At 43.2% G+C, this 13,123-nt stretch overlaps 2 long non-coding RNA genes across 2 annotated transcripts; one reads left to right on the top strand and one right to left on the bottom strand.

Moving 5' to 3' along the window:
• The first annotated feature begins 1,931 nt into the window (after nucleotides 1-1,931).
• Nucleotides 1,932-4,829, top strand: LOC311427783. The gene is made up of 4 exons (XR_014687559.1): nucleotides 1,932-2,115; nucleotides 3,862-3,986; nucleotides 4,193-4,259; nucleotides 4,692-4,829. It is a non-coding gene; the product is annotated as an uncharacterized lncRNA (long non-coding RNA).
• LOC311427784 lies at nucleotides 3,240-6,428 on the bottom strand. Its single transcript, XR_014687560.1, has 3 exons — nucleotides 6,198-6,428; nucleotides 5,150-5,292; nucleotides 3,240-3,771 (listed from the first exon to the last, which is right to left on the bottom strand). It is a non-coding gene; the product is annotated as an uncharacterized lncRNA (long non-coding RNA).
• Nucleotides 6,429-13,123: the final 6,695 nt, after the last annotated feature.

Genomic DNA, 13,123 nt, shown 5'->3' with positions numbered 1-13,123 from the left:
GGTTTCAAACATTCTGAAGAATGATCACGTTCATATATTTAACACAGTTTTTTGGATTGGGCCTGATTTATAGTTTATGCCCCAAAGTGAACCCAGATTTTGGTTTGAAAACAACCTATAGTTCAGTAGAAAAAAAAAAAATCTGGTTAAGAACAACTGGATAAGATCTTCCCTCCACTCTGACAGTCCAAAAAGATTGCTTCCAAAATACACTTCCCAGGAATTTTCTGAATTTTCTTCTTCTTCCAGCTTATCTCTGGGAGCAGCAAGTTTGATATGCGTTTCTGCACTATGGCCACAGCATAAAGATGATGACTTTTTCAGTTGAGTCATTGTGACTAGTGTCCCCTGCTCCTGACCTCTGGTTATACGGTTGTCGTAATCAACACCATTTGAAAAGAAAGTGGCCATGATCTGTAAGCAAGCTGGTCATGTATCAACCCCTTTCCCTGCCAGCACTGTGAGGTCCCGGGCTTTGGGCCAAGCCAGCCAGGGTGCAGTGACCTGGGGCACAGGGAAGCATGACAGCACAGGGAGCCCTGCCTGTGAGACCAAGCAGCTGCAGGTCCCAGGTGGGACTTCGACTAGAACTGCTGCTGGGTGGCAAAACCTCTGATTCTTCACTGGTCTGGGACGTCTCCGCCATCACTGGCTTCCTCCAAGGGCTGAGTGAGTGACTTGTGGACTTTTAGGTAAGAGCAGCTCACCACTTGGCACTAACATCTTCAGCAATACGAAAAGTAACATAGTATTAGAAATATGTTATCACAGAATCACAGAATCATCCAGGTTGGAAGAGACCTCCAAGACCACCTAGTCCAACCTCTGACCTAACACTAACAAGTCCTCCACTAAACCATATGTCTAAGCTCTACATCTAAACATCTTTTAAAGACCTCCAGGGATGGTGACTCCACCGCTCCCCTGGGCAGCCCATTCCAGTGCCTCACAACTCTTTCGGAAAAGAAGTTCTTCCTAATATCCAACCTAAAACACCCCTGGCACAACTTTAGGCCATTCCCCCTCATCCTGTCACCAGGCATGTGGGAGAACAGGCCAACCCCCACCTCGCTACAGCCTCCTTTGAGGTACCTGTAGAGAGCAATAAGGTCACCCCTGAGCCTCCTTTTCTCCAGGCTGAACAAGCCCAGCTCCCTCAGACGCTCCTCGTAGGACTTGTTCTCCAGGCCCCTCACCAGCTTCGTTGCTCTTCTCTGTACCCGCTCAGCACCTCGATGTCCTTCTTGTAGCGAGGGGCCCAAAACTGAACACAGTACTCGAGGTGCGGCCTCACCAGAGCTGAGTACAGGAGGACAATCACTTCCCTAGCCCTGCTGGAGACACTGTTTAGGAAACAGTTTAGGAAAACGATGTTCACTCAATTAGGTGTAGTCCTTAACCATCAAAACAGATGTAGAATATTTGTGTCAGTTTTAAGGTACAGAATCAGAATCAGAAATATTACGCAGGACACAGATACCAAGTGCTTACACAAAAGATTTTGTACATTGAAAAGTACACTGCATACAGTGTTGAAAATGAAGAAAGTATTATGAAGCAATTATTTCCTCTGAGATTAAAAACAGAGACTTGGTGGTTTCACATACCTCCATACTCACGGTAGTACAGCCTTTAGTATTTTTTTGCAATGTATTTGCATGAGAAATGTAGAAAATCCTACAAACACCCTTAGTGAGGCAAGGAAAATGAGAGTTCTCAACATCACAGAGTCAACAAAACAATGTAAAATTACCAAATTATGTGAATGAGACTACTTTTCTATGTGCACTGTGTAGTTAAAATAAATGAATCACTCAAGTAAGGAAATATATCTTACCTCAAGTAGTGCTCTGGGTTTACATTGCATGGTTTTGCTAGCCCAGGGCTGCAGGGGTGGCCTCTGTGAGCAGAGCCCAGCAGCTGCCCCGTGTCAGAGCAGAGCCAGCTCCAGACGGCTCCAAAAAGGACCTGCTGCTGGCCAGAGCTGAGCCAGGGAGTGATGCTGGGTGGGCCTCTGGGGAGCAGATTTAAGGAAGGGGGGGAAATACTGCTGTGCTACAGCAACTGGGAGAGAGGATTGTGAAAGCGTGAGAGAAGCAGCCCTGCAGCCCCCAGGTGAGTGCCGCAGGAGGGCAGGAGGTGCTGCAGGCAGGCAGCAGCAGTTCCCCTGCGGGCTGTGCAGGGAGAGGCCCCTGGTGGAGCAGGCTGTCCCCCTGCAGCCCATGGGTCCCACATGGAGCAGATCTCCACGCTGCAGCCCCCCCATGGGTGGAGGAGCCTCCGGTGGAGCAGGTGGATGTGGCCTGGAGGAGGCTGCGGCCCATGGAGAGCCCCCGCAGGAGCAGGCCCCGGGCCGGAGCTGCAGCCCATGGAGAGGAGCCCACGTGGAGCAGGGGCAGAGAGGGACCGAGAAGGAGTGGTGGAGATGAAGTGCTATAGACTGACCACAACCCCCATTCCCCTGTTCCCCTGCGCTGCATGGGGGGAGGAGGTGGAAGAGGTCAGATGGGGGGAAGGCGTTTTTGGTTTCTTTCCTTTGGTTCTCACTTGTCTAGCCTGTTAGTAATAGGCAGTAAATCTTACTGTCTCCCTATGCTGAGTCTGCTTTGCCCGTCATGATCCTTGTTGAGCGATCTCCCTGTCCTTTTCTCAACCCTCGAACCCTTTGCATCGTATTTTCTCTCCCTTTCTCTTTGAGGAGGGGGAGTGAGAGAGTGGCCGTGGTGGATCTCAGCTGCCCACCCACCTAAAAGCATTGCAGCTGCAAAGTACTGGAAAATTTTTCAGAAGCAACAAGGTGTTTAACAAGGAAATATATAGTTTCCTTTTTCAGGCTTCCTGAATAATTGGGGTTATTTCTTATTCCCAACTTGGAGGAGGAGAATTGTTGATTACACCTTCTTTTTTCTTACTTGGAAATAAAAGGTGAACAGCTCTAAAAGTAAGGGGAATGTATCAGAATCAAGCTTCTTTTTGCTTTTAATCCTTTCTTAAGGAAAAGATTTATCACACACCTTCCACAGATGTAGGGTGGCAGAGAATAATTTTTGAATTTTATAGTACTAATTAAACTCAGTTTGGGGAGAGTGGTACTTCTCTGATTGTTTCTGAGACATTCACATTAGCAACAGAGAGTGTTGTGTTGCCACTGCCAGGGGCCTACGGTGATGACTTCAGAAACAGAATTGAACTATGTCACAGTGACACTTTGGTAACAGCTGCCTCTGAGCAAGTTTAGCGAGGAGGGACAGAGAAGTGTGCTGGATGTGGTGAAACCACGTGAGGATTTGTGGATCCCACATTGAGGTGCATCGAGAGGGCCCAGCCCTTCTGTAAGTGTTTTGATGCTTCATTTTAGTATTCTGCAGTTTGTGTAAAGTCCTTTCACAAGCATTAAGTTTGGTACTTTGGCTCAGTGATGTAGCTGCACAGAGTAACAGATGCAACATGTGGGTGAGGGCCTCTGCACGTTCTCTCTTTCCCACATACAATCAAGAAAGAAGGGCAGACAAATAAGAGTGTGCTGTGGTCCTGCCATAGACCTCAAGTACTACAGCATAAACAAGAGACTTAAAAGTACCCCATCACATTAAACTTCAGGACAGCAATGCACTTCATCAGCTGGGCTGGCCTGTTGAGTAGAGTGTCTCAGGATGTAGTGTATGAAGATGCACTCCATCTGCTTTCATATTAGCACTTGCAGTGAGCAAGCTGCCTGGCCTTAACATTTTCATTTCATTTTTCACCTGACTTTTGCTGGTTCTTCTCGGTCTAGAAAAAAAAAAAAAAAAAAAAAAAAGTGAACTCAGATCAAATTAGAAGGATTTCCTTTTCATTAATTCCATGTTCTTAACTTGACAGATTTGGTTATTGACGTAGAAGGGACATATCTGGCCTGACTGCAACACACATGCTCGCATTGTGGGACAGTTCTCATAAAGGTGATTCAGGGTAGTTTCTGGAAATGAAGACATCAGATGGCAAAGGTAATCTCCAAAAAAATTTTTTTTTTTTTGTGCTAATGCAGAAAAGGCAAGTAAGAGTAAAGGTAAGAGTCCAGATACCGTAAGAAGCAGCAACTGTGAAGGAAACTTCCTTCTGGCTGATGTGGCTCCATATCTAGTTGTGGAGGTCATACTGCAGGTGGAAGCATGTTCTCGTCCAAATACTTAGCTCTCTGTTTTCACAACAGGTCTAGCAGCAGAATGTCTTTGAAACAACTGTGCCTATGACCAAGTTCATGCATCCTGGTGGACAAGGTAAAAGCTCTGGACAAGCAAAGGGGAAGGATGGATGGGCATACAATATGATCACTTAAATCTTATTTCTCTAAGAAACCTTACTGAGAAAACAAAACAGAACAGAACAAAACAGAACAGAACAAAACAGAACAGAACAGAACAAATGAAACAAGCAGCTCGCTTGCTGGAGACATTGTCTGGGAGACAGTGAAAACACTTGCAGACAAAACATTTCAAAGGACTAACACTTTGAGCTTAATTCTAAACCAACATCCTAAACTCAAACTCTTGTTTATGTTCATTACAGACTGGTATAATAACATGTCACATTTGATGACTTTGCAGCATAGATGTCAGGAATGCAGCTTGGGATCACCTAGGGATGAGCAAGTAATTGTTCCTTGGCTGATGGAAATCTGTTCTAAAGTCTGTTTTCTAACACTCTTCTAGATACTTCTCTGTCCATCAGTCTGTCCTGTCAACTCTGGTGCGAGTGTGCAGTTGTGGCAAGAGGGATTTCCTAGTCCTAATTTGACCTGGTGGACACCAACTTTCCTAGTAAATTGCCAATGTTGCTGAGGAGGAAGTAGTATCAAAACCCTTGTTGATGAAGATATAACAAGTTTGGGGAGGCTTTGGCATTTCTGCACAATGCTGCTCCCTGATTGTGACCCAAGACTCAGATTCTGAACAAAGCAAAGCAAGCTAGAGAAGAACTGCATGTCCTGGTAATTTTCTTTTATTTATTTATTTTTCATTCTTCACTTATAAGAAAATCTAAATCTTTAAACCATTTGTTTGAAAACACAGTTTTATGGAAATGATTGTGGGTGCGCTCTTCAACCTTGTTTGGAACCTGTTTAACCTCGCTTCAGTTAGAGGAGACCTGTGCTCAAATTTATGCTTACCATGATAAAGCGGCATCCTTTTGGTGTTCTTTTCTTTGGCGATTGCAAGTGAGGTTGAAAAGAGTTCTCAGTACGATTCTTCTTTTCCTTTGCAGTATCCCAAACTCCATATTACAGCTGATCTTCATCTCTGATCTGAAAAGCTTCGCAGGCCAAAAGAGAATTGAGATGAGGAGTGAAATACAGAATGCTGGTGAATATTTCCAATCCCCACCCATAAGTTTTGTGCAAGAATCAGGTGCATTTCTGTAGTGGTAGGAAGTCAATAAGATGATGATCATGCCCTTGAAGGCAAGTAATGGTATAAAGATGAAGAATGCAAGGCCCTGGTTAAAGACAGTCTTTAGGCTGCTTCTAGATCAGCAGTTTGTTTGGTTCTTCCACAGCCTCATCTCCACTTGCTTAGAAGCTATGAAGATGGGAAGTACACTTGGTGTTTTTCATCCACTCTCAACCTCATCTCCACTTACTCAGAAGCTGTGAATATTGGAAGTACACTTGGTTCTTCCAATGATGTGAAGAGCCAAGTGTCTTGGGTCTTCAATCAACCCAGAGATATCAAGAGAATAAGGTATTTTCTTGATAGGACCATACTTAATTTAGGTATTTATTAAGTGAAGAAGAACACTGAAACCAGCTGAAGCTGTATCAGACATGGTAAGGCCATGCTTCTGTTCGGAAGTAATTCAGAGTGATTCCATGGTGTACTTTCGACAGATTTACTCTGCTCCTCTGGACTAAGCACCCCCAAGGGACAATTCAAAGCTCTCTGAATGATCTGTCATTATCTCTTACACTGTAGCCTCCATTAGGAAAGGATAAATATTCATTGCCCGTGTGGAAAGGAGCTCCTCATTTAGTTGTTTCTAACCAAAATCTCCTTATTGTGTTCTGTTGACAGAAACCACTTGGTGAGCCAAGCCAAATCACTGAAAATGGAAGTAGTGGAACTACTTCAAAACCGTGCTGCTGCTTCTAAGCCAAACTGCAGTGTAGGTGGGGACATAGCAAGGGGACACATCCCAGCCAGGGCAAAATTGAAAGTCACCTGTCTGAGCCACAGAAGGAAGTCAGCGCCTCCCAGTTTGAGACTGTTCCCTGGCTGGTACCACAGCAGCTGGAACGCTTCCGATTGCTGCTGATGGGTTCCCATGGATCAGCCAGTGACACAAGCTGCGAGAGCGACTGAAGCGATCTGGAGTTACGCTTCTCCCCCTTCTGCGCTCAGATCCGTGAAAGGAAGGAGAAGAGGGGAGAAGAAGAAAGGAGAAGAGGAGAAGAGAGGGGGAGGGAAGAGGACAAGAGGGGAGGGGAGGGGAGGGGAGGGGAGGGGAGGGGAGGGGAGGGGAGGGGAGGGGAGGGGAGGGGAGGGGAGGGGAGGGGAGGGGAGGGGAGGGGAGGGGAGGGGAGGGGAGGGGAGGGCAGGGGAGGGGAGGGCAGGGGAGGGCAGGGCAGGGGAGGGCAGGGGAGGGCAGGGGAGGGCAGGGGAGGGCAGGGGAGGGCAGGGGCATGTAGGGCATTGTAGGGGAGAGTAGGCTAGTGTAGGATAGTGTTGGGGAGGGGAGTGTAGGGGAGCGTAGGGGAGTGGAGTGTAGTGGAGGATAGTGTAGGGAGGGGAGTGCAGGGGAGGGGAGTGTAGGGGAGGTGAGCATAGAGGAGGGGAGTGTAGGGGAGCGTAGAGGAGGGAAGTGTAGGGAGGGGAGTGCAGGGAAGGGGAGTATAGGGGAGGTGAGCATAGAGGAGGGGAGTGTAGCGGAGGATAGTGTAGGGAGGGGAGTGTAGGGGAGGTGAGCATAGAGGAGGGGAGTGTAGGGGAGTGTAGAGGAGGGAAGTGTAGGGGAGCATAGGGGAGTGGAGTGGAGTGTAGGGGAGTTTAGGGGAGTGGAGGGAAGGGGAGTGGAGAAGAGGGAGGGGGTGGGTATTGGTGGGAAGTAAGGAATGGGCCAGGGAGGGAATGGGAGGGGAGGGGAGTGCTACCCTAAGTAAAATGGCCAAATAAATGACTTTTTGGATCTGGAGCCAGATATGTATGTTGCCATTCATTCCACAACGCGATTTATCACTGCAGTCTGCGTATTACACAGTGCCATTAAGGGTTTGGCATGCACAGAGGTGACTGAGTATTTTCAGAAATAACTTTCCTTCATAACTGACTCGAGACTTTTGCTGGTGTTATAAATGGCCCAGTCTTCAAAATAGGACTAGAATCAAAGTTTACAATGTATTAAAGGAATACATTTCCCTTCAAGCTCTCTATTGACACGAATTGCTAAAACATTCCTCACACTGGAATGCAAAACATCAGGTGATTGATTAACATAGGGTTGGCAGCTGAGCAGGGGAAACATCTTCAAAACTTCCAAATATTTCCCCTATGCAGAACTACAACTCCTTCTTCTCTGCTCTCTGGTTATGAAAGTTTCTGTCACCTGCTCAGTAAGCAGAAGCAGTAAAATGGGATTTAGAGGATCCAGCTACAGCATCAGTGCCAGTTAGAGGAAGCAGTCGATTCCCAGGTAGTCCAGGGTCTGAAGAGAGTTTAACCGGCTTTCCAAGGAACATGTATGAGTGCAAAGCAACCAATTTATCTGACTCTCCAGTGAAAGACAAGGAAGTGCAGAGCAGCAAATGCTTGAGAGAGGGAAACCTTTTTGAACCACAGCCATTTTTGGCCGAGACCTGTTAATGTGCTAGGCAGTCCCAGGAAGCGTAAAACTGTGACCCGTGCTCTCCAGCACTGGCGTACTGCAGTTTCTGGAGGTTCTTTATTCTGTAATCAGAATTCCAACAGTCTCCTCAACAGCATACAGATACAAAACCCACAGACCCAGATAAAACAGCCTCCCGTCTGGTTGCATGATTGTCAGGCATGCATTCTTTTATATTAACTGGTCTTTTCAGGTCAAACATAAATAACCTCAGATGACTCCTAAACTCTCCAGACAGCTCTGGTGTTGCTGTAGGATGGAATACGATTTTTTTCCTTACAACCCACCAGTTATTTCCATGTCTGTTCTGGACCTTGGGATCTCTTTTGGGAGCTACATTACGCAGAGAAATACAATAAGGCTGAGATCACCACTGCCTCAATGCAATGCAAAGGTGAAGGCCTTTATGACAGCCAGTTTGGAAATGAATGCAGCCCCATCTTCTCAGCATTTTAAGACGGATGACTACCCAACACTGAACTGTCTCATGTGTTCAAACTGAGACAGCTTTGTAGAAATAATAGAAAAACTTCATTGCAATTGGCCTAGCATGGAATTTGTTCTTAACAAGTTTGGTAGAATATCCTTGTAGACTTCAAAACCTGTACATCATCATTTGAACACTCCTTCATCTCCATGATATTCTCCACAAGGACCCAACTTCTCCACAAGGACCCGGTAGCTATAGCTAATCAGTCTTAATTATCTCATCAAATTAGCTGATCAGTCACTTGAGCTGCAGCCCATGGAGAGGAGCCCACGCAGGAGCAGGGGGTCTGGGGGGAGCTGCCGCCCACCCGTGGGGGACCTGTGCTGGAGCAGTTTGCTTCTGGGGGATGGATGGATGGATCCCGTGGGACAGAGCCGTGTGGGAGCAGTGCTTGAAGCTTCAGAGACAAAGTGTCAGGGACTGACTGCAGCTGCCATTCCCCGTTCCCCTGCAGAACTGCAGTAGCAGTTGGTACCAGCTATATCAAGACCAACATGTTAGCATCCTACAGGAACCTTCTTCTGGACTTAGAACTTGAAAAGCAGATGAACACTGAGAACAATGTTTATTTTCATGAACTATGTTGACCCTGGTTTTTCTTATTTCCCATAAAAAATATCAAATCCTTTCCAAAATTTTATATTTTATTGACTTGAATGATAGTGTAATCATATGTAGTAGGAAAAAAATCCTACTTTATTTGGTGGGTTTGGAATTCCTATTAATTTCATTGAAATTCAGTGCTCTAGCTTCCTTTGAAAAATCCAAGTTTTAAAAATCTCATATTGTTCTTTGAAGCATAGGAGAAGCATGTCCAGAAACCTGAGTAATGGATATACCTCAGTTAGTGACAGGTTTTTAATCTCTGAAAGGGTTATAGTGATATTTTAATTTTTGACATCTGTTGCAGGTAAAAGAGAACATATATTATTTGTCATTATCACAGAATCACAGAATTTCTAGGTTGGAAGAGACCTCAAGATCATCGAGTCCAACCTCTGACCTAACGCTAACAGTCCCCACTAAACCATATCCCTAAGCTCTACATCTAAACGTCTTTTAAAGACTTCCAAGGATGGTGACTCCACCACTTCCCTGGGCAGCCTGTTCCAATGCCTAACAACCCTTTCGGTAAACAAGTTCTTCATAAAACACTTTTCATGATATGCATTATATTTTTATATACTAATGTAATAAGATACAAGAAAATAAATGAGAGATTGTCATCACAATATTATGGACTTTTTATGCTGTTGTAAGTTGACTTGAAGAACATAGGATGAAGAAGAAAATATTCCAAATTGAAGGACTGTAATTTATCTTAGGTGATGAAACCTGCCTTTCTTTATAAATGGACAAATATGCTTAAGTAGTATCTACATTTTTATGTCTTATTTTCAAGAGAAATTGGAGGTTCTGTTCTTTATAAATGATGTACTCAAGAAGCTATCCTTCAGAAGACAGAAATTTTTGTTGTTATTCTTCCTTCCTGATAAAATGAAGATTATATGTGTTGCTCCAGATCAGTCAGTTTCAATCCAGCTTGAAGTTAGATGAAATCCAGTGTTCATGACATCACCAAGGCTTATATTAAATTATTATTTGTTGTTGTTGTTTTTGGGAAAAAATAAATCTCAAGCTTACTCTAGTTCTAATCAGTCGGTGCTACTCGTTGCCGTGATTAGAGGGAACACACGATTTTGTATTTCCAGATCTTTTGTATATACCACCAGCATAGTATCTCAACAGTCAATTTTTGAATCATTATTTTAGGGACTTCCAGTTTCTTTTTCAGGCCAGAACCCCTTTCACAACCATGATATATGTGGAGGGAAATGTGACATCATAAGTGTAAAGGTCTTCTCCTGGTATTACACAATCTGACTGTGGCAGACTTCTGATAAGGTGAAAGCTCTTAAATCCCAGAATCCATTCTTAATGGAAGTATCATCTGTTGTTCATTTTTTGTACCTTGTCTCTCTCATGTTCAGATGCACCTTAATAAAATACATAAATTTCTTCAAAAGTGACATGCCAAATAACACAAAACTGGGGGAAAAAAAATAAAAATTGTTCATATCACTATTAATATGTATGAGAGTTGTCTCTACCTTTAAGAGGTATCACTATATGTTCTAGAAGAACATTAAGCCTCTTAAAAATGTTTTCTTTGCTATTCACATGAAGTTGTTCTGGGAATTGATTGAACATTCCGATAAAAGTTAAGAATTTTTTTTTATTGATTAACATTGAAGCATGCTTGGAAAATTTGCAGTAGACAGTAAGTCAGAAATAGAAGAGTCCTTTTCATGTAATGAAAAGATGCAGCTACCTATTCATAGTGACATTTATAGCAAATATATAATAATTGGGAGTTTTAAAACTTGATTTAGCTGATTGAAATCCATATTACAGGTTACAAATCCTCCATCTACTTAGCAAGGGATAATTTCAGACTAATTATGTTACATTTTGCATTAATTAAGATTAGTCTACTTTATATGTATAAATTCAGATGGGTTGGTGTGCTGGTGTGTTATATTTATGTATCATGATGTTCTGGTGTGTTATATTTATGTGTCACGATGAACAGTTCCTTCACATTTATAACTCACTACACAATTAGGCATAAATGTTACAGGCTAATTAAAAAAAAAAAAAAAAAGTGTAGGCATTCACAGTGTAAGATCAGAAGGAGAAAAGTAGCACAAGACACAGCAGTGCTCTCCTCAGTGTTCAGTAGAAGAGGAAATGTAGTCCCAGACTTATTGCTCTCAATAAATATATACAAGTAAACTTCAACCAAGGTATAAAATTAGGGGCAATGGAAATCAACATTAGTTAAATATATATCCCCATATGTAAGACATAACACTATAATGCATTTTTCTCACTGTAAACACAAATGCAATAGCTGCAATTGTGTAAAACATTAAGGTAGAAAGCACTAGTTAAACTGGTATAAAATCTGGCTGTTGACTGAGTTGTATTATACTTTCAAGGCAGAGACCTAACGAATAGTCTAGGCATCCATACAATTAGGGATTAATTTGATTTTCATGCAAATACAGTGACCTGTCTTTACACGTATGTACATGTCTGTTTTTGCCAGATCTGTATGCTTCTATATCTGAGCCAAGTTGTTGTGTAGATCCCCTGGGCCATAACAAAACTAACCAATTTAATTAAAGAGCCTCAGTCCTATCCTCTGCAGCAATCAACTGCTGGAATCATGTAGACTTGGTTGTACCTCCATGAGCAATTCTCCATCACAAATGCCTAAAGACCAGTGCTAAAAAAATTCTACCTAGAAGTCCAATTTACTTGGAAAGGCAGCAGTTTTCAGACACATCTCTGTCATTTCAGATGGGTACAGGGTCAATTTACAAATTATTAAAAAAGGAAGTAGAAGTTATGAATGTCTTATTTAAACAAACAAGGCTACAACCCATTGCTTTTTTTTAGTTGCAGTAAAATTCATTTGTCACAGCATAGTTTAAAACTACAATATATTTTATTTCATTTTTGAAAAGCATTTTCTTTTATCCTTTTCTGCTCTTTTTCATACTGTGGAGGTAAAAGCACAGTGACATCTTTATACCTTATCATGATCAAGTGATGATTCTCCATAGCCCAGATATTAAGGAAGAGTTATCCAGGAACATTTTGTGCTTTCTTCTTGGAAGATGAATCTGATCTCAGAGAAAAAGAAGTAGTTGAACATACTTTTTCTTTAAAAAGAAAAACATCAAGAGAGAAAATTAATCAGGAAGGTCGCAGAGCAAAGGAAACTCATGCTGTATTGCCGCACCTCGAGTACTGTGTTCAGTTTTGGGCCCCTCGCTACAAGAAGGACATCGAGGTGCTTGAGCGGGTGCAGAGAAGGGCGACGAAGCTGGTGAGGGGCCTGGAGAACAAGTCCTACGAGGAGCGTCTGAGGGAGCTGGGCTTGTTCAGCCTGGAGAAGAGGAGGCTCAGGGGTGACCTTATCGCTCTTTTTAGGTACCTCAAGGGAGGCTGTAGCGAGGTGGGGGTTGGCCTGTTCTCCCACGTGCCTGGTGACAGGACGAGGGGGAATGGGTTTAAGTTGAGCCAGGGGAGTTTTAGGTTAGATGTTAGGAAGAACTTCTTCACTGAAAGGGTTGTGAGGCACTGGAACAGGCTGCCCAGGGAAGTGGTGGAGTCACCATCCCTGGAAGTCTTCAAAAGACGTTTAGATGTAGAGCTTAGGGATATGGTTTAGTGGAGGGCTGTTAGCGTTAGGTTGGAGGTTGGACTCGATGACCTTGAGGTCTCTTCCAACCTAGGAAATTCTGTGATTCTGTGATTCTGTGATTCAGGAGGCATGGGAAATTGAAATATAGAAATGTGTTATAAAATTTTATATTCAAACTTAATCTGCACTGCTATCATCTTTAAAACCTCATCAAAGATTTTACTTAACAGTAGGAACTTGAGGAATTAATGTCTACTAAAAGCACTGCAGAAGCTATCACAAGCTAAACAGAAAATCTGAACCTGAACTTCCAGTCATGGGAGAAATCAAACATAAGCTTCAGTAACATTTAACCTCTTCAACATGAAGACTAAATGTCTTAGTGATAGCCCTAACTACTACAGGTCAAAAGGTTCAAACACTTGCTACAGATGAAAGATTTACAAATTATTTGCAATCTGTCATTCCTGTATCTAAGAGTACCACTATAGTGCACTTTGACTGATATAAATACAAATGCAATAGCTACAATGGTTTAATAAGGTGCAAAGCATAACCCC

This window comes from Aythya ferina (assembly GCF_964211825.1).
Source record: "Aythya ferina genome assembly, chromosome: Z".
Lineage (NCBI taxonomy): Eukaryota > Metazoa > Chordata > Aves > Anseriformes > Anatidae > Aythya > Aythya ferina.
Note: the sequence above shows the minus strand (reverse complement) of the source record. Positions and strands in the feature narration are given on the sequence as shown.